Raw genomic sequence first — 22,478 nt, forward strand, 5'->3', positions numbered from 1 at the left:
AGGATAGATGTATCTCAAAGATAATGAAGTATTCTAAAGGGAACATGTGGCAATTGTGGCTGACAAGGGAAACAAAGCAGCATAAGAGCAAAACAGAGGACATATAATGGGACGTTAGAGGATTGGGAAGAGTTTTAAAATCAACAGAAGACAACGAGAAAAAAAAACCATAAGAAGAGAAAAGACGAAATATGAAGGTAAGCTAGCCTATAACCTCAAAGAGGATACCATTTTATTCTCAGATATATAAAGAGTAAAAAAGTGGTGAGAGTAGGTATTGGACCACTGGAAAATTATGCTTGAGAGGTAGTAATGGGGGACAAGGGAATGGTGGACGAACTTAATAAATACTTTCTGTCATTCTTCACTGTGGAAGACATGAGCAGTATACCAGAAATTTGAGAGTGTCAGGGGCAGCAGTGAGTGTCGTTGCTTTTACTAAGGAGAAGGTACTTGGGAAGCTGAAAAGTCTGAAGGTAGGTAAGATAGATGGACTACACTTCAGGGTTCTGAAAGAGGTGGCTGAAGAGATTGTGGTGGCATTAGTAATGATCTTTCAAGAATCACTAGATTCTGGAATGGTTTTGGAGGACTGGAAAATTGCAAATGTCACTCCACTGTTTAAGAGCAGAAGAAAGGAAATTATAGGCCAGTTAGTCTGACCTTAGTGGTTGGGATGTTGGAGTCAACTATTAAGGAGGAGGTTTTGGGGTACTTGGAGGCCTAAGTCAGCATAGTTTGCTAAAGGGCAAATCATTCCTAACAATTCAGTAGGAATTATCTGAGGAAATAAAAGGCAGGATAGACAAAGGAGAGTCAGTGAATGTTGTTTACTTGGCTTTTCAGAAGGCGATGACACTGCTTAAAAAGTTAAGAGCCCTTAATGTTACAGGAAAAATACTAACATGGATAGAAGATTGGCTGATTGGCAGGAGCCAAAGACAGGGAATAAAGTGGACCTGCCTGTTCTGGTTGGCTGCCGGTAACGATTGGTTTTCCGCAGGGGTCAGTATTGGGACCACTGCTTTTCACATTATATGTCAGTGATTTGGATGATGGAATTGATGGCTTTGTATCCAGGTCTGCAGACAATACAAAGAAAGGTGGAGGGCAGATAATGTTGAGGAAGTAGTCTGCAGAAGGGCTTGGACAGATTGGGAGAATGCGCAGATGGAATATAGTGAAGGGAAGTGTATGATCATACACTTTGGTAGAAGGAATAAAGGTGTAGACTATTTTCCACATCGGTTGAAAATTCAAAATTTAGAAGTGCAAAAGGACCTAGGAGTCCTTGTGCAGGATTTCCTAAAAGTTCACTTACAGGTTGAGTTGATAGTAAAGAAGGCAAATACAATTTTGGCATTCATGTTGAGGGGACTAGAATATAAGAGCAAGGTTGTGATGCTGAGGCATTATAAGACGTTGGTCAGTGTGCACTTGAAGTATTGTGAACAGCTTTGGGCCCCTTATTAAAGAAAGATGTGCTGGCATTGGAAAGGGTCTGGAGAAGGTTCAAGAGAATGATTCTAGAAATGAAAGGGTTAACACGGGAGTGTTTGATGGCTCTGGACCTGCATGTTCTGGAGTTGAGAAGAATGAGGGCGGTCTTATTGAAGCCTATAAAATATTGAAAAGACTAGATAGAGTGGACATGGAGAGGATGTTTCCTACTGTGGGCAAGTCTAGGCCCAGAGAGCACAGCCTCAGAATAGAGGAATGTCCATTTAGAGCAGAGATAGGAGGAATTTCTTTATCCAGAGGGTAGTGAATCTGTAGAATTCATTGCCACGAACGGCTGTGGAGGCCAAGTCATTGGGTATATTTAAAGTAGAGGTTGATGGATTGTTGGTGGGCCAGGGCATCAAAGGTTATGGGGAGAATGGATAATAAATCACTATGATTGAATGGTGGAGCAGATTCGATGCGCTGAGAAGCCTAATTCTGCTCCTATGTCTTATGGACTGTCTCTCCGTCCTCCTCATGGAATGCATGGGCTTTCCCTGGGTGCTCCGGTTTCCTCTCACAGTCCAAAGACATACTGGGTAGTTAATTAGTCATTGTAAATTGTCCTGTGATTAGGTTAGAGTTAAATCAGGTTTGTGGGGGGTTGCTGGGGTGGTTCAAAGGGCCAGAAGGGCTACTCCATGCTGTATCACTAAATATAATAAATAACGCAGAGACATCACAGGCACTGTCTTATGATATGTATTAAAGACTCAGTCATCTACCTGTTCGCCTTCAGTGTCATTATGAGCCTAGAGGTGCAGTCTACAACAAACATATGGCATAATCCATCACTATATTTTTTTTTGCTTCTCAGCATTAATATTGTGGGCTAAAACACTTAGAGTAACATCCCCCAACTGTAAATAATGTTGAGGATAAAATTGTATTTCAAATTTTGTGAAATATAGTGATTTTTCTCACGAGTGTCATCACTGAACAATAGTCGTAGTATTTGCAATAACTAACAGCTTTAGAAGCGGCTTGTTATCTCATGAGTTCTTGGCAAATGGAAATTCGAATTGTTGCGATGTTCCAGTGGAAGCATTGAAGGCTAATATTCCAGAAGCCAACAGCTCTGAAGAGACTGTAGTTCAGTGCTTGATTTATTGTGAGCAGAGTTACAATCCAGCCCTGGTAAGGCCCTAACATTGGCTCCAGTATACAATATAGCATTCTACTGTTTTTAAATGTTTCTGCCAGCCTGTTAATTAATATTATCAGGTACTAGGCAAAGGCATGATGTGCATGTGCATTGAACTTTTTACAATGCCATTGAACTACATAAAAGAAATTCAGGCTGTTTGTGCTAGTATAATCCATGAATCTCCACTTCCACTAATCTCTTGGAATGTATTTAAAATTGCTGATATGGTATAGTTAAAACATTTTGCATCAAAGTGATATCCTTTTAGTTTTCTAGCTAAATTTGATAACACAGCAAACATGGTCATTCATGGTGTGTTTTTTGTGGGAACTTTCTGTATGCAAGGTGTCCACCATATATCCTGCATTCCCACAGTGACTGATTCAAACCTACTTTGTGGCTGTAAAGAATTGAAGGCATTCTGTGATCATCAAAGTCATCACATAATTTTTTTCTTAACTCATTTCCGAAGAATTGGATGTATTCCAAAATTTACAAATGAAAGAATTTCGTACAGCTAATTGACAAATGTATTTCATACCATACATAAATTTGCAAACTAATAGCAAATGTGTTGATGAATGAAGTCTCCAGATCTCAAGGAAGTATTGATTATATGACCAACAACTAATGTGTTGCAGTCTTATGGGTTTGTCACTCAAAGAAACATCACCAATCACAGCATTTAATCAAACTCCAGTCACACATTAATGTGGAGTTCAAGTACGGCTGGCAATCCCCACAGTGTGTTGAATTGGAAAGGTTGGTACAGGCCAAATTGAGGCGGTGGGGTCCAGGCCCCAGAGGGTATTGAAGCGACTGAATCTGATGTTTGGACGATGACGCCAGCTTGAAAAGGTCAGGATGTCAGGGCCTGAGGCGAGGGGCGGTCCGCTTCAGCTCACTGCTCCACTCTCCGCTGAACTAAGGGTTTATGGGCAGACTCTCTTTGTGGACTTCAGTTCAGAATGCTATTTGCTTGCGTTTATTGTTTGTATGATTGTTTTTTTATCTCTCAGCACATTGGGTATTATGTTTTTTGGGGGTTTCTTTGTTTCGTAGTTGCCTATTAGGAGATGAATAAAGTTGTATAATATGTACGTGCTTTGATAATAAATGTACTTTGAACTTTGAATTTCCAACACACTGAAATATTAAGCCACAGCAAATGCAGTGAGGCAGAATGAAATAGGAATGGCACATTAGAACGCGTGACCACCAAAGAGGTAAAAAAACAAAACCCTGATAATGTTATCTAATTCTGGTTAAGAGAATATTTCATTGTATCTCTCAGAAAATAATATTTTCTGAACTGTTGCATATATTTAGTAGATGGGAGAAGCCGCCTGAAATGACAGATGTTGCATAGTGAGCACCTTATGGAAAGGGAGAATGAAGAGGTAACACTAGGTCAATCACTAGGTCAGGACAATCACTAGGTCAAAATGTGTCCCGGAACAGAATGCTGAATTTGGACAATCAGTCGTGATTTTATTGAAAGGCAGAGCAGGTTCAAGGGGCTGAATGGCCTCCTCTACCCCATTGTCTCTGATTGTATTCCAAGGTACAGCACCCAGCCCCGAAACTCTACTGTCCTCTTGATGTTGTATAAATTGTTCCAAGGAACTAGTCTGCTAACTTGTAACATTTTTAAAACTGAAAATATGTTTCCATGTCTTCGACTTGTGAATTTTGCGATGTGTACAGCTGGATACTCATATAATATTCATTTATACTTGCTACCACTTCACAGTAGCCTGTTCAAGGAAATTGCACCTAATATCTCTGTGATTTTAACCTGCCTTTTTCTGAGCATACTTTGCTCAGTCTCATTGTTGCTATGAAGTTTTGATTCATACATAATCTTTGAAATTGAGATTTGTGAATACTTTCAGCTCATAGTTTTCAGGAGTGCAGCCTGGATAGATTCACAATGAATGCAGGAAACATTAAGAAACAGTGGAAGAAACCTTTGATAACGTGGTTAGTCAGAGGCCATCAGGATGGTCCAGAATCACACCATAGTTTTCAACCCTTGTTGCCTAGTTACCACTACATGACAGCTCGACATTGGGAGTCAGAGCACTATAAAAGCTATGTGATACAGTAGGCATCCTGCAATGAGAATTCCGAGGCAAGGGTTGGGTCTAACTTGATCCAGTCCAGTGTCTTTTTTCAGAAGGGTGGTTAACTGGATTTGAATTGAGAACAAAAGATGCTGGAGGAATTCAGCAGGCCAGGCAGCATCTATGGAAAGGAGTACAGTCGAGGCCCTTCAGCAGGTGCGTTGCTGGGATTTCCAGCATCTGCAGATTTTCTCTTGTTTGTGATTGAAATACTCGGCAAGTCTGGCAGCAGCTGCGGAAAGAGAAACAAGAGTTAATGATTCAGGTCATGGGTCTTTCATTCGGCCAATGGGTCCAATGTCTAAACATTTACTTCCTCTGCTATGGGTGTGGCATTGTGGGGTCCTCTGTTAAATTCATCGCAATTACTCTCCAGTTTTACTCCAACAACATTTCCCAAAGTCCAGCCTCTGCTGGCAGATAGCACAAGGACAATAGATGCACAGAATCATAGATTTTAACTACAGTTGGGTAAGGAGTTCCAGTGTTTCAACCTAACGACAATGGAAAAAAAGATGCAGGAAATCCTATACTGCTCTGCGAAATAGGGAGAATGAGAATCAGGTTTGTTATCACTATCATATGATGTGAAACTTGTTGCTTTATGACAGCAATACATTGCAAGGCATAATCCACAAAGAAAGCATGACAGCACCTCTACTTTCTTCAGCATGTCACCACAATTTTTGACAAACTTCTATAGATGCACAGTGGAGAGTGTCCTAACTGTTTGCATCATGGCCTGATATTGAAATACCAACACCCAGGAATGGAAAAGACTACAGAAAGTGGTGGATAGAGCCTACTCAATCACAGGTGAAGCTCTCCTCACCACTGAGTACATTTACATGGAAAATTGCCACAAGAAAACAGCATCCATCAGCCCTTGCCCCCTTTTCACTGCTACCATCGGACAGGAGTTACTGAATCATTAGGTCCCACACCACCATATTCAGGAACATTTACTACCCTCCAACCATCAAGCTCCTGAATTGATGTGGATAACTTTCTTCACCATTACTCTGAACTGATTCAATGACCTACAGATTTCCTTTCAAGAGCCCTTTACAACTCTTGTTTTCAGTACTATTTGAATTTGCACACGTTGTCTTCTTTTGCACTTTGCCTTTCTGTTAGTCTTTGTTCATGGACAGCTTTTTATTTCTTTTTCCTGTAAATACCTTCAAGAAAATGAATCTTAAGGTAGTATATGGTAACATATGCATACTTTGATAATAAACTTACTTTGAACTTTGGACTTCCTTCCCTCATTGTTGCTGGGTGTAAGTCCTGGAACTCCTTACCCATCAATGTAAAAGGAGCTTTGACACAAATACTGCAGTTGCAGTTTAAACAATGACCCACCACCACTTTCTCACAGAAAATTTGGGGCGACTAATTAATGCTGACCCAAATTCGATAAAAGAGAGAAAAAAAAATCTTGCTGGAAAATATTCATAACAACAGTTAACCTGTTTACACAAAGCCAAGGATGGGTTCAGGATGAGCTGAGAGCTTCTGTTTTCCATTTGAAATTATGCACAAGCATCGGAACCTAGAAATGTCTGAGATATTTTGGCTTGGCTTTCTTTCCTAGATTTTTAAAAATGTAAGCTAATTTTCTTTGTATTTTATCTTATAGTGCATTTGTTTTTACTTTGTAAAAATACATGTGTTCTTCAAGCCGAATATCGCCTTAGTTTACTGAAGAGATTTCTGAGGAACTTAATGGTTACGTGCTGCCGTTGTGTTATTTGTCACTTCAGAGCGCTGTCCATTGAAGCAACATGGAGATATGGTGGCAGCATGTATCAATGCAAAAGTAAAAAGGGCCAGTATAGTGCAGGTCGGCTGCAGGTGGTTCCGTAGCACCTGCCAATGCACCAGCACATACAGATATTGCCAAACTTTGCTGGCATTGACCACAAGGAACTGTCTCTGCAGCTTATCAAACAACCTGTAGCTTCTTACACCACCGAATGTTAAAATTACAGACAATTAGCTTCATTTTGGTTCCACTGTACTAGGTATGCTGTGGTGCTATCCCTTGGAGAAGTTATCTCATCACTTCAGAGTGCAGTAAAGTGATAAAATGTGTTTCATCTGTCCTGATGAAGGGTCTCGGTCCAAAACGTTGACCTTTTATTCCTCTCCATAGCTGCTGCCTAGCTTACTGAGTTCCTCCAACATGTTGTATGTGTTGCTCTGGATTTCCAGCATCTCTTGTACTCCGGAGAAGTTGCTCAGAATTGGGAAACTAACCAAGCTTATTCCCGCTCAATGTTAAAAATGATAGTTTTCATTGAGACTTGCTATGCAGTATTAGTGCAGGACCATTGATCACTTGTACACCAGGTCTACATTTATCTCTAAAAGGAAACTTGAGGATATTTAAAATATTTACAGCCAATTTAAATGCTAAAATATTCCCCCTGCCTTAACCACCATCCAATATGTCCATTGGTCTTTGAGTACCAGCCAGTATGCAATAGCTTTCTGTTTAAAGATAAGTTTCTTTTCCATGCTTTTGAATTTCCAGCTACGGACAAGATGTTGATTGGTCCAGCTGGAAGTTTGGGCCAAAGCTTGTGGCAACATACGTACATGCATTTATGCTGCACCTTTATATAGAAAAAAGAATTTCACAAGAATGTTATCAAGCAAAATTTGACAGGATGCTACCTGGAGATATACTTGTAAAAGTGGGTATCGAAAGGTTTTTTTCAAGGAAGTAGATTCTCAGAAAGAAAGAGAAGTGACGAGGTTGAGAGAAAGAATTCTAGAGCTTTAGGTCCATGGTGGCTGAAGGCATGGTCAGTGCTGGTGGAGAGGTTAGATCTGGGGATTCTCAAAGATCCTTAATTAGAGGAATGAAAATATATCGGGGGATTATAGAGGAGTGGGGGCAAATCACACAAAAGCATTCCAGTAGCAGAGGAGTTGAGGCAAGGATAGAATTGAGTAATATTACAGTGGCAGAGAGAGGTGATGGACCGGCTATTAATTTCAGAGTGCATGCCTGGGCTAAGTTTGACACGAATATTGCAGAGAACCGGATTCAGTTTCCAGTGGAGGCTAGGAAAGAAATAGAGAGGGAGAGGAAGGTTGATTGTGAAGCAGAGTTTATGACATTGGATTTTATATTTCCAATATGTAGCTGTTAGTGACGTAGCCTGATGTGTGACTGAGAAGTAACTAAGAGTGGTGGTAGGGATGTGTCATCAGAGTGCGCAGGGAAAGTGCAACTTTCTTTTCATCTGTTCTTCCTGACAAAGCTGAGAATCAGGAGTCCAAGGATAGGCGAGTGGGGGAAGCCAGAAGGAACAGGTATAATTGTGTGAAGAGAATCCTTTGCAGGGGATTCTCAGGGTGCAATGGGATAAACTGGATTTGCATATTCACATGGCTAGCTAGCTGCGGAGAGGTGTGGGAGGATGGTGAGATCACCCATGTCAAAAGATGAAAGGATGAGAGTGGCAATGCACAATACAATCCCTTTTAGCGGCAGGGGTTGAAGCCTGTTTGGAGGCATTCAAAGACAGAATGATGGGAACAATGGGCATGGGGAAGGGATGATATATTGGATCTGGGCAACAACTAAGGTACAAGTGATGAGGATCAATGGTTGATACCCAAGGAAAGAAAGTCATTAAACAGAATGCATAATATAGAGGCTGGTGGATATTTTGTTGGCCAAATTAGGTTGTCAGCTTTTGAGTGTGGTGATGGGATTAAGGGAGAACCACACTCCAGGTTTTAACGAATGTGTAAAATGGACCCATGGATTTTGCTATTATCTACTATTTGCTTTATTACATGCGTGCGGTAAAGGTTGTAACTGAATGGAATTTTTTCTTCCTTTTTACTCCAAGTCATGTTGCTGTTTTCTGTCTCCTCCTATGTGTGAAAATCACCTGCTACACACACTGTAAACTCTTTCTGTTACTGCCAGCATTCTCATCTTGTCTGTGATATTTTCACGTGGCTCCCACGCTAACACTTTCCTGTGCCTGCCAGTTTCTACACTCCCCGTGAAAAATCGCACGTTACAATATCCATCTGTGCATGCTGATTCCGCACCAAAAACAGATGATGCAGGCTGAAGATCGTGGGAAATGTTGCATGGTTCAGTTCAAAAAGCATGTTTCGGCTCTGCAACATCATCAACAAAGGCAGCTCAAAATATCAAGTTCAGTATTTTCATGTTCCGGCGTATAGGTCAACCTCAGATAAATCAGATTTGCCTTGTAGCACAGGACATGCACAGTCTTCCATTTTTCAGAATCGACCTTGTGTTTCCAGTAAATGATTTATCTAAAAAACATCTTAGCACCAACTCTGATGCTGAGTACCATTATAATAGCTTCAGATTTCTTGTCCAGCCAACTAGCCCTCCCTACAGCACACAAGCACCCATCTTTAAAGTCCTTTGAATAAATTGGATGGCAAATAATCTCTATAATATTCTAAACGTTGTCTAGTGACCAGCTTGTCTCAATATATAATTAGCTAATTATTCCTAAACTGTTTGGTCCTAGTTAGACAGTGCCAATTCTTTCATATTCAAGATTTTGAAATTTAAAAGAACATGTTGAAGGCATCTCAAATGTAGTATTGTGTGATGTTGAAACTGCAATTAATAATGTGCACACAGGAGCAGTGCTATGAAAATGACACCATAAATTGTTTTAGTCATGTTGGTTGAAGAATGCATTAGCTTGATGGGGAAACATATCCTTGTTCTTTATTGGAACAGTGCCATGGGATTTTTTACTTCAATCTAAGGGAGATGATAGAATGTATAAACTGAGAAACATAAGTGGATCACTAGATTCTTTTGCCTGGGCTAGAATCGTATATACAAGAGGGCATTAAGATAAGACCTCTAAGAGGATCACGACTTTGTCATGGTTTGGACAAGGCCGCATGCCCCAATGAACCGGACAGCTGTGGTGGCTGGAGTCAGGACACTTGGTAGGGTCACCATGCTAAACCCGTCAAAGCGTGGAGGCCAGATTAAGAGTAGTCCATTGGTCCTCCAGGTTCAGGGGTTTAGCTCAGGGCTGAATTGTTATGGAACTAGCAATGAAGAATCTTTCTACATCTGTGTGCGATGGTATTCCTGAGTCTCCACCCGGGATTTGCATGGCTGACAGGAGCGAAAATTGAGGGGAAAGTACCAACTTGATGAAGGAAGCCCTGAACACCGCCTGGGATGGAGGACCTTCATTGCTGCCCTAAATGTCAACGGTATAAGGGGCAAAAAAGAAAGAGAGAGAGAGATTAAGATAAAAGGGGGAAAGTTTAAAGAATCAGTTTTAATATCACTGCCATATGTTGTGAAATTTAGTTGTTTTGCGGCAGCAGTACATTGCAATACATAGAAAATTTAAAAAGCTATAAATTAAAATTAGTATATATTTAGAACAATTAAATCAGTAGCGCAAAAAGAGAGGGAAAATACTGAGGAAATGTTCATGGGTTCATTGTCCATTCAGAAATCTGATGGCAGAGGAGAAGAAGTGGTTCCTGAAATGTTGAGTGTGTGTTTGCGGGCCTCCTCCTTAATGGCAACACTGAGAAGAGGTCATATCCTGGGTGATAGGGGTCTTTAATGATGGGTGCAGCCTTTCTGAAGCATCCCATTTTGAAGGCGTCCTCGAGGCTGGGGAGGCTGGTGCCCATGTTGGAGCTGGCTGAGTTTCCAATTTTCTGCAGTTTTTTTTCCGATCCTATGCAGTGTCCCCTCCACACCAGACAGTGATGCAACCAGTCAGAATGCCCTCCCCAGTACATCTGTAGAAATTTGTGAGTGTCCTTGGTGACAAACCAATTCTACTCAAACTCCTAATGAAATATAGCTGCTGTCGTACCCTCTTTGCCCTAATTGCATCAATTGTTGGGCCCAGGATAGATCTTTAGAGATGTTGACACCCAGGAACTTGAAACTGCTCACACTTTCTACTTCTGATCTCTCAACGAGGACTGGTGTGTGTTCCTTTGACTTCCCCTTCCTGAAATCCACAATCCATTCCTTGGTCTTACTGACATGAGTGCAAGGTTGTTGCTGCGACACCACTCAACCAGCTGATCTATTTCTCTCCCGTACGCGTCCTCGTCACCATCTGAAATTCTACCAACAATAGTTGTATCGTTGGCAAATCTATAGATGGCATTTGAGCAGTGCCTAGCCACACAGTTATGGGTGTAGAGAGAGTAGAGCAGTGGGCTGAGCACACATCCTTGAGTTGTGTCACTGTTGATTGTCAGCGAGGAGAAGATGTTATGCAACAAGTTCTTTTTTTACACAGGGTGGTGGATGCCTGGAACAAGATGGCAAGGTTGGCGGTGGAAGCAGGCAAGACAGCGGCATTTGAGAGGCATTTAGACAAACACATGAATGGAGGGATAGGTGGCACAGTACGGTAGTGCAGCTGTCCCCAACCACCGGGCCACGGACTGGTACCGGGCTGCAAAGCATGTGCTGCCAGGCCGTGAGGAAACGATATGAGTCAGCTGCACCTTTCCTCATTCCCTGTCACGCACTGTTGAACTTGAACATAGGGTTGCCAACTATCCCATATTTGCCGGGACATCCCGTATATCGGGCTAAATTGGTTTGTCCCATACGGGACCGCCCTTGTCCTGTATTTCCCCCGCTAAGGTAGAGTGTTCCTATGAAACCTTTTGTGCCGAAATGACGTAAAGCGAAGAAGCAATTTCCATTAATTTATATGGGAAAAATTTTTGAGCGTTCCCAGACCCAAAAAAAACCTCCCAAATCATACCAAATAACTCATAAAACCTAAAATAACACTAACATATAGTAAAAGCAGGAATGATATGATAAATACACAGCCTACATAAAGTAGAAATAATGTATGTACAGTGTAGTCGAGAAGATTAAGCCAAAACCGATTTGTGGGAAAAAATCGGCACGTACACACATGCACACACAGGTGCCCGCGCAAGGCTTCATGGTCGTGGTAGCCTTTCTCGGGGTAAACACAAGTGTCCCGCATTTGACTGCTACTTTTGTCCCTTATTTGGGAGTGAGAAAGTTGGCAACCCTAACTGTAAAAGACATGTTGAGGTGAGTTTAACCCTACTTGAACACCATCCCCCCCCCCCCCCCCAAGTCGGCTGGTCCACAAGAATATTGTCAATATTAAACTGGTCCATGGTGCAAAAAAGTTTGGGGACCCCTGGTGTATTGGTTAGCACAACACTTTACAGTACCAGCAATTCCCACCTCTGCATGTAAGGAATTTGTACATTCTCCCCGTGACTGCGTTGGTTTCCTCCGGGTGCTCCAGTTTCCTCCCACAGTCCAAAGATGTACTAGTTGGTACATTAGTTGGTCATTGTAAATTGTTTCAGTAGTGTGAGTCTATTCCGCACTGCATCTCTATAAATATCGAATCAGATGGAATTAGTTTAATTTGGCATCATGTTTGTCACAGACATTATGGGCCGAAGGGCCTGTTCTAGTTCTGTACTGTTCGATGTTCTAATAGAGTGCAACTGCTTGTCTGAAAAATGGTATCTCCAATAGATCTTCAATACTCTGTTGATGCATTCGTAAGGATTTTTTTACTCAAGGATCTGAAATAGGATTTGAACCTGGCACTTAATTTTGTTGGATTAGAGCACAGGAAAAAAACAAAACAACCAATCATAACACGTGGTATTATACCAGTCACAATCATAGCACTCTTTCTAAGGAGACATCGCTGTATTTGAAATGAGGATATTTATTATTCAGCATCTAATGGAGTGAGAAATTGGTAGCAGTTCACACCCTACAACACAGAGCCAGCTTCCCGCTGGATGTGTCAACTCAATGAATATCATGATGTAATTAAGAACCAGAAATGGCATGAAGAGCAGCAATTCAACAGACCTGCTGAATTCCTCTAGCATTTTGTGTATGTTGCTTTGGATTTTCAGCATCTGCAGAATTTCTTGTGTTTACAAAGATGCAGCTGAGTTTGTGTAGCTCATTTTGTTAGGAAATGTTAAATTTGGCTCAGGATTTCTGTGTAGCTGCTGGAAGGAACTCTGAAAATGTGCTAATGCCTTTATTCAGATATTCAGAATTTGGTATGAATTGCAGATAAGTAACTCTTTCTAGTACCCTGCCATGTATCGCTAAATAATTACAATCCTGTAAATTAAGCCCTTCTCTATATCTGAAGCAGAATGTGGGTGGGAAGCAAAAAAACAACATGTCCTTTCAAAAGTCCTGATTTTCTTTCCAGGATTAAATAGTTTTTTTCTGGTAAGATATCGGTACACTTGGTCTTAGTAGTTTCTCTGAGTCCAGCAAATAGTGAAAATGTGTGTCTTAAATGTTTTTCTTGTGATCACAAGACCCCACTAAACATTGGTAATATAAAATACCGCAAGTCTGGTTCATTAGTTCATTGGAAAGATTGACGGTGGGGGAGCTCGGTTGTTGTGCGGACCAGGCCCTCCCACCCTGGCGTCGCCTGATGCAGCCACCCAGGGGAGGAGGCGCTGGAGGCAGTGTGGGAGAGAATCGAGGCACGGCGGGTGTGCTGGAACCCGTGCTAGGCTGGCCCCTCCCATTGGTGCTGCTCGCCAGTGGTCACTCCCAGCCAAGTTCGATTTCTTCCCATGATCCAGGCTCTTCGCAACTGTTCACTAATGTTATTCAGGGAAGGAAATCTGCCACACTGACCTCATCTGTCCATTATGTAGCTCGAAATGGGTGGTAGGTTAATTAGCCCTGAAATTTTATCCCAGTGTAGTGGTAGAATATGGAGAGAGTTGATGGGAATGTAGAGAGAATAAAAATTGGATTAGTTATAGGAGTGGTGTAAATGGGTTCTTGATGGTCAATGTAGACTTGGTGGACAAAAGGACTTGTTTCCACTCTCTATGACTCTAAACGCACACTAACGTGGTCGACCCTTCTATACTTTAGGAAGGAAAAGGAACAGACAATCAACCTTGGCATTGACAGCAAAATCCACATCCTGCAAATAAATAAATTAGTGAATTGGCAGCTGTTCTGTTCTCTGAATTAATGCCATACTCAGTATTGGACTCGGAAGGCCCCATTGTGCCTACTGTTCACACTGATACTATTGTCACCGAATTTGTCACAAGTCTGTTACCTAGTGCTTTAAATCCCAAGCAGGAAAATATTCATGCAACAGAAATCTTAGAATGGAAACTGTATTGAAGAAGGGCTTTGTCCCAACTGTTCCGTACCAGCTCCACAAAAGAACAAGCTGGTGATTCACATTCTCCCATACATTCCCATATGATTCTATTCCTTTGAGATAATTATGAAGGTCCCACAGAACACTACAGTCGAATCTGCCCAAAGCATTACATTCCAAACCCGAATCACTTGCTTCATAAAGCAGAATTTTCTGTGTGTCACTTTTGTTTCTTTTGACAATCATCTTCATTCTCTGTTGTTTGATTCTTGATCCTTTTGCCCATGGGAACAGTTTTTCTATATCTATTCTGACTATGCTATTCATATTTCAAATATATCTATGATGTTGCCTCCCAATCAGTTCTGTTCCAAGGAGAATCAGAGTCAGGTTTATCATCACTGACGTTATGTCATGAAATGTGTTGTTTTGTGGCAGCAGTACAGCACAAAACATAAAAACAACAATAAGATGTGATTTTAAAAAAAAGAATTAAAAACTAAATAATGTGAAAAAAGAGCAAAATAGTGAGATTGTGTTCATGGTTCATGGACCGTTCAGAAATCCGATGGTGGAGGTGAAGTAGTTGTTCCTAAAATGTTGAGTGGGTGCCCTGTACCTCCACCCTGATGGTAATGAGAAGAGGGCATGCATGGCCTGGATGGTTAGGGTCCATAATGATGGATGGATGCCCTTTTGAAGATGTTCTTGATGGTGGGGAGAATAGTGCCCATGATGGAGCGGGTTGAATCTACAATCCCCTGCAGCTTTTTCAATCCTGTGCATTGGAGCTTCCATGCCAGGCAGTGATGCAACCAGTCAGAATGCCCTCTGCCATGCACATATAGAAATGTATTAAATCAAACTCACCTTCTCCAGTCTATTCACATAACCAGAATCAGGCTTTGTTGGAATCAATTGATAAAGTTCTGAACTCTCCCTAAAGCCTTTGTACCTTTTCAATGCCATGGTGCGCAGAATTAGAGACTTTTACTCAATTTTAGCCAAACCAGTGTTTCAGGGTACATTTACAGCTTTCTTGCTCTTACACTCTGAAGCCAAAAACCTTGGTGCTATTTAAAAATCTTCTCAACCTAACCTGCTCCTGTCAACAAATCAGGCACAGGTACCCCAGATTATTCTGGTTTGTTGTATCCCTTTTTGAATTGTATCCAGTAATTTATATATTGCATTCTTTCCTTCTTCCAACCAAAATATAACACGACACTTCAGTCTTCATTTTCCATCTATACTCCCATCCCACCAGCATGTTGCTATCTCATTGACGTCTATTACTATCCTAGCAATTCTCTTTCTCAAATTTTTGTGACATTTGTAGTTATAAATTGAAATACAAAGTCCATATAATTAACATGGAACATATGTATATTAGATCAGTGTTTCTTGGTCCAACTCCTGCCTCCATAATTGGATCTGATTAAAATGGCTACAATCTTTCAGCAATATTTTAGTTCTGGCATCTTCCCTCTTCCTTTTCAGTCCTGAAGAAGGGTCTCGGCCCGAAGCATCGACTAGGGCAACATACAGGTTTCCCCCGCCATCTGATGGTAGAGCGTTCCTATGAAACGGTTTGTAAGCCAAAATGTTGTAAAGCGAAGAAGCAATTACCATTTATTTATATGGGAAAATTTTGTGAGCGTTCGCAGACCCAAAAATAACCTACCAAATCATGCCAAATAACACATAAAACCTAAAATAACAGTAACATATAGTAAAAGCAGGAATGATATGATAAATACACAGCCTATATAAAGTAGAAATACTTCTCTACAACCATTGCCTGCACAGATCTCCGTAGCGAAAATCTCACGCAAGCGCTCTCGGCAGAAAATCTCACACAAGCGCTGTTAGCATAGACGCGCTCTCCAGTAACCTTTAAACTATGAAGCTGCCAAATCTAACAAATAACACGTAAAAATGCACCGCCTATATAAAGTAGAAATAATGTATGTACAGTGTAGCATCACTTACCGGAATTGAGAAAACAGCGCAGAGCACACTGATGATGGTGTGTTAGACTGAGTCGTCGCAGGCTGGGTGGTGCAGTGGCCCCCACTCTCCGGGCCGCCGACCCGATACATTGCAGCGAAGAACGCAGCGGTAGCCAGGAGGCACACAGCATATTGTTAAGAAAAAAGCCGAAATAAACATGCTAATTAATTAGGTGCTGCCCGGCACGTAAGTGTCGGCCCAGATCAGAGGCGATTGCCGATTGCATCGCCTCTGATCTGGGCCGACAATTACGTGCTAGGCGGCACCCAATTAGTTAGCAGGCTTATTTTGGCTTTTTTCTTAAAGATGTGCTGTGTGCCTCCCGGCTACCGCTGCGTTCTTCGCGAATCGGTACAGTATCTGTCCGGGGACCGGGGGTTGGGGTGGTGGGACACGGGGGTGTCATCTCATCGTCGATCAGGGCAGGCAGCTCATCTTCTCCTATGACTGCCCGCCTCGATGTCAAAGGTCGAGGTTCATCGTCTGCTGTGGCTGATGTGGAAGGCTCGCTTGACTGCTGAGCCTCGCACATTTTTCTATCATACAGTTGTTTGTAAGCACTCAAACCATCCTGCAAATATCCCCTAAACCTACATACCCTTTCAAAATTAAAGTTGTACTTTATCATTGCAGTGAAATTCTCACGCAGTTGCTTCACTTTCTGCATTCGGTTTCGATTGTTATCCTTTCTTCTTCCAATTACATCTGCTCTTCATCTATCAGTTCTTGGTCATGGGATGCCAAAACCTCTTCAACATCATCTTCGTCAACTTCCACAAACCAAACTCACTTTGTGCTTGCTTCGTTCACCATGATCGAAATGCTTAATTATGTCTAGTTTTACACTAAGTGTAACACCCTTATGAGCTCTTTCAGGCTTTTCCGACACCTTAGAACTCATCTTGCTAACGGCTGCTCAATGCAACGTGTTTAAGCAATGCTGTTCCAAATCCGGGGCAGAGCGGCTGCTCAGGGCGCGTGCTGCCTTTTATCGCGCGCTGCCTTTCTTTGTAACAGTGAAAACACCTTCTGAAAGCAAAAACAGGGTACTAATGTAGGTCTTTCGTAACAGTGAGGTTTCGTAAAGCGAACGTTCGAAAAGTGGGGGACACCTGTACATGATTTCTAGAAATATGAGTCCAGATTACACATGGTAGATGTTATTGTAAGAACATAGACATTGGAGCAGGAGTAGCCCGTCAAGCCTGCTCCGCTATTCATAAGATCATAACTGCTCTGGCCATGGACTCAGCCAGATCAGACTTCAAAAAAGTTGGTTCATGCAATAATATGGAAATTTAATAAGAATTAGTATCAGTGTTGGTGACGATAAAACCATAGGCTCACAAGGATCAACTTTATTCCCTATATACATTTACATGTATTAGGAATTTGCTGTGCTGGGTTTGTCCCTACTGTCCTTTCAGGCAGAAAATTCACTTTAGAATCATAGGGTAATAGAACGTGGCAGCACAGAAACTAGTGGCCCCTCTAGTCTGCGTCAAACTATTAATCTGCCTAGTACCAACAGCCTGCACCCGGTCCATATCCCTCTATACTCCTCCCATCCATGTACCAATCCAAATTTCTCTTAAATGTTGAAGTCAAATCCGAATCCACCACTTGTGCTGACAGCTCATTCCACACTTTCAACATCCTCTGAGAGAAGCTCCCCCTCTTGTTCCCCTTAAACATTTCACCCTGAACCCATGACCTCTAGTTGTGGGAATATATAACTTATTCAACCTTTCCCTATAACTTAGGTCCTCGAGTCCTGGCAACATCCTTGTAAAATTTATCTGCACTCTTTCAATCTTATTGATAGATTTACTGTTGGCAGGTGACCAAAACTGCACACAATACTCCAAATTAGGCCTCACCAATGTCTTATACAACTTCAACATAACTTCAACGTTCTTCACCCAATCTGCTGTTTGTGACTGGATCCACAGCAGTGTGGGCCTTTCTGAATTGTCACGGCAAGATGCTCAGTTCAAAGGCAACTAAGGCTGAGGAATTTTTCTTTCAGTGGTGCCGCAGCAACAACCTGGCACTCAATGTCAGTAAGACAAAAGGGCTGATTGTGGACTTCAGGAAGGGTAAGATGAAGGAACACATACCAATCCTCTTAGAGAGATCAGAAGTGGAGAGAGTAGGCTGTTTCAAGTTCCTAGGTGTCAAGATCTCAGAGGATCTAACCTGGTCGCAACATATCGATGTAGTTATAAAGAAGACAAGACAGTGACTATACTTCATTAGGAGTTTGAAGAGGTTTGGTATGTTAACAAATACACTGTAAAATCTTCTGTAGATGTACCGTGGAGAGCATTCTGACAGGCTGCATCACTGTTTCGTATGGGAAGGGCTACTGCACAAGACCAAACGAAGCTGCAGAGGATTGTAAGTCTAGTCAGTTCTATCTTGGGTACTAGCCTACTGTATTGGAGGGGTCGTGACTGTCACGTGACAGCTCTGCCCATTTACCTGGTGGAAAGACACGCCACCTGCCAATCAAGGTTTGACCCCTCCTCGCCCATCAATGCACACCTAAATATTGGCCCCTTTAAGTAGCCTTGTACTTGACCTCAGGCAATTGGCCTTTGTAATCAGCTTAACCCTGCTGGCACCGAGCCAATGGCTTCCCTGTGGATCACCTGGGCTGGATTCATCAGCCCTGCTGCACTATCAAGGAAGCCACGTGTGCTTGACCCTTTCTCTTTTTTGCTACCTCCGAGGAACCACCCTGCCGTTGGTGAGTTGTGCATTGAATAGGGTTGGGAGTGTGGGTATCGTCCCTAATATCATAAGAGCCGTGCCCGCACAGAGTCGAGGAGTGCCGGGTATCGTATTGACTTTTCCCTTGGTTGTATGTGTGTGTGCGCATGTACTTTGTTCCCACGCGATTTTATTAACTGCCCGTGTGTGTTTTATTGCTGATCCAACTACTGTAAATTGTGTGCGTGTGCGTGTTGCTCCTGTTGCCATTTTCCCACATTTGCCTTCTGTAAATAAAATCCTTTACTACCAAGGCTGTGTCCAGAGTCCTCGCCTTTGAGACCTATCGAATCTGTTTCCTCACTTACAACACCTACAAAGTACCCAGGACATCTTCAGGGAGCAGTGTCTCAGAAAGGCAGCATCCATTATTAAGGACGTCCAGCACCCAGGGCATGCCCTTTTCTCACTGTTACCATCAGGTAGGAGGTACAGAAGCCTGAAGGCACACACTCAGTGATTCAGGAACAACTTCTTCCCCTCTGCCATCCGATTCCTAAACGGGCATTGAACCCGTGAACACTGCCTCACTTTTTTTAATATATAGTATTTCTGTTTTTTGCATTTTTTAAAATCTATTCAATATACATATACTGTAATTGATTTTTATTTATTATTACTATAATTTTCTCTTCTATGTTATGTATTACATTGAACTGCTGCTGCTAAGTTAACAAATTTCACATCACATGCCGGTGATAATAAACGTGATTCTGATTCATATAGACTCTCGACCCAAAATGTTAACTGTCCGTTCCCCTCCAAAGCTGCCTGACCCGCAGAGCTCCTGAACAGTTTTTGCTCAGCGCCATAGTCCAGCCTCAGTACACTCCTATGTCTCAAAACACAGTGCAATTGTTTTTTAAACACTTCAGCTAATGCGAGGTACAGTATACTCTCTCACATAAATGGCTTTTCACTACAATAACAGTGCTATCCTCAACCTGCAGCCTGCCATGGGCATTTTGTGCAGTAAGGTGAGAATATCTAAACATTTTTATCCTCGGTTACCTCTGGCTGATGCACTGACCTTGATTTACAATTTACTAGTCTGTGAACTATATTGTTAATCACATATGGTCTAAAAATTCACTGCACCACAATGAAACTATCAAAGTGTGCTAATGACCTAATTGTAGCTGCTGAAAATATGATCAGCAATCATTGTTTCAGGGGGAAAAATCTGTCAGTAATCAAATTTCATTTGCCTTGGATTGCATATTTTTTTCCTGTGTTCCATTTTATATAAAGCAAAATACTAGTGGTTTCCAAGCTATTTAAAACTAATTTACTCTTGTATGTTGCAGAAAGAGAAATGAGAGCAATTTTAGACAGAATAGTTGCAACTTTTGTTTCTGCGCTGTCTGCCATTTAGGCGCCACAAGCGCCAAATTAGTTCTCTTTTAGGGACCAGAGGAAATGCATGCATTTGTACCAGTCACCATACTGGAAAAGGGACTTGGTGCGAATTTTGTTCATACTCAGTAGAAGCAATTGGAAATCTTGACATTAATTAGTATGCCAGTACTGCTAAAGCAAATCTCAACACTGACCAACACCCTCTCTAAACCTTCCAACTAAATTAGTGATAGGAAAATTATTGGGGGAAGAATCTGAGAGATTGCATTTGGAGAGTCAGGGATTAATGAAGGATTCAAGTGGTGATCCTGTCTCTGACTAATTTGATTGAATTTTTTAAAGAGGTGACTAAATGTGTTGATGAATCTAGATAAATGCAATGATGTGGTCAGCAATTATAATATCATTTTTGAACCATGAAATGGCAGGAGATTCCATTAGCAGATACATACAGAATGTAGTTTCTTATAGCTAATGTGCCATCCTCATTTGGAGCACAGAAACAAATCAGTGTCTGAGGGCTACAGCTAAAGCCTTTTGGACGAGTTTCCCATGTAAGACTTTGTCCGTGTCTGATTAAAGGCCCCGTGGACTACACCAACAGTGAAATGAATGAACTCCTTGCAAAGTTCCGTGTTTGGATGGTGTTGGACTCCTGCGTGCTCCTTAACATTGAATAGAGTTATCAGCTGGTTAACCATGTACCCATCAGGCTGTGATAGGTTCAGATTCAGATTCAGATTTATTTACAACATGTACATCGAAGCACCCCAAGTGTATGTGGAGATGATATGCAGAGGCATGAGAGAGGAGCTTGCCCAGGTGGATTGGAGGGGGATACTGGTGGGGGTGACGGCAGAACAAAGGTGGATGAAGTTTCTGGGAATAGTTCACAAGGTGTAGGATAGATATGTCCCACAGAAGAAGTTGTTCTCAAATGGCAGGGCTAGGCAGTCGTGGCTGACTGTGCCATGGTCTGTTCTTTATCAAGTTACGGAATTGCTTTGCACTGTTGTAACTATATGTTATAATTATGTGGTTTTTGTCAGTTTTTTTAGTCTTGGTTTGTCTTGTGTTTCTGTGATATCATACTGGAGAAACATTGTATCATTTCTTAATGCATGCATTACTAAATGACAATAAAAGAGGACTGTATGTCCTCATAATCTAATAATCTAAATTAAGGACTGCATAAAAGCCAAGGAGAGGGCATGTAAGGCAGCAAAAGTGAGTGGGAAGTTGGATGATTGGGAAGCTTTTAAAATCCAACGAAAAGCAACTAAAAAAGCCATAAGAAGGGAAAAGATGAAATATGAGGGCAAACTAGTAGATAATATAAAGCAGGATACTAAAAGTTTTTTCAGTTATATAAAGAACAAAAGGGAGGAGAGAGTTAATATTGGACCACTGGAAAATGATGCTGGTGAGGTAGTAATGGGGGATAAAGAAATGGCAGATGAACCTAATAAGTACTTTGCTTCAGTCTTCACTGTGGAAGACACTGGCTGTATGCCAGAGGTTCGTGAGTGTCAGGGAGCAGGAGTGAGTGCCATTGCTATTACAAAGGAAAAAGTGCAAAGCAAACTGAAAGTTCTTGAGATAAGTCACCTGGACCAGATGGGCTACATCCCAGAATCCAGAGAGGGGTTGCTGAAGAGATAATGGATGCATTAGTCATGATCGATCAAGCATCACTTGATTCTGGCATGGTCCTGGAGAACTGGAAGATTGCAAATGTCACTTCACTCCACTCGTTAAGAAGCGAGGAAGACAAAAGAGAGGAAATTATAGGCCAGTTAGCCTAACCTCAATGGTTTGGAAATAATGGGCAAAAAAGTGGCAGATGGAATACAGTGTTGAGAAATGTACAATAATGCATTTTGGTGAAAGGAACAATGGTGCGGACTACAATCTAAATGGGGAGAAGGTTCAAACATCAGAGGTGCTGAGGAACTTAGGAATCCTCATACAAGACTCCCAGAAAGTTAATTCACAGGTTGAGTCTGTGGTAAAGAAGGCAAATACAACATTGGCATTTATTTCAAGGGGAATAGAATATAAAATCAAGGAGATAATGCTGAAGCTTTGTAAGACGCTAGTCAGGCCATACTTGGAGTATTGTCAACAGTTTTGGGCCCTTTATTTCAGAAAGGATGTGTTGTCATTGGAGAGAGTCCAGAGGAGGTTCACAAGAATGATTCTGGGAATGAAGGGGTTAACATATTTGTTAGCTTTGGGCCTGTACTCACTAGAATTTAGAAGAATGTGTGGGGATCTCATTGAAACCTATTGAATGTTGAAAGGACTAGATAGGGTGGATGTGGAGAGGATGTTTCCTCTTGCATATCCAGAACTAGAGGGCAC

General features: G+C 41.7%; 1 protein-coding gene across 3 annotated transcripts in view; it reads left to right on the forward strand.

Moving 5' to 3' along the window:
* igsf9bb (immunoglobulin superfamily, member 9Bb) overlaps positions 1 to 22,478 on the forward strand; it is a 749,555-nt gene that overhangs the window by 293,084 nt on the left and 433,993 nt on the right. The window lies entirely within an intron of this gene.

Source organism: Mobula birostris, chromosome 20 (genome assembly GCF_030028105.1).
Source record: "Mobula birostris isolate sMobBir1 chromosome 20, sMobBir1.hap1, whole genome shotgun sequence".
Lineage (NCBI taxonomy): Eukaryota > Metazoa > Chordata > Chondrichthyes > Myliobatiformes > Myliobatidae > Mobula > Mobula birostris.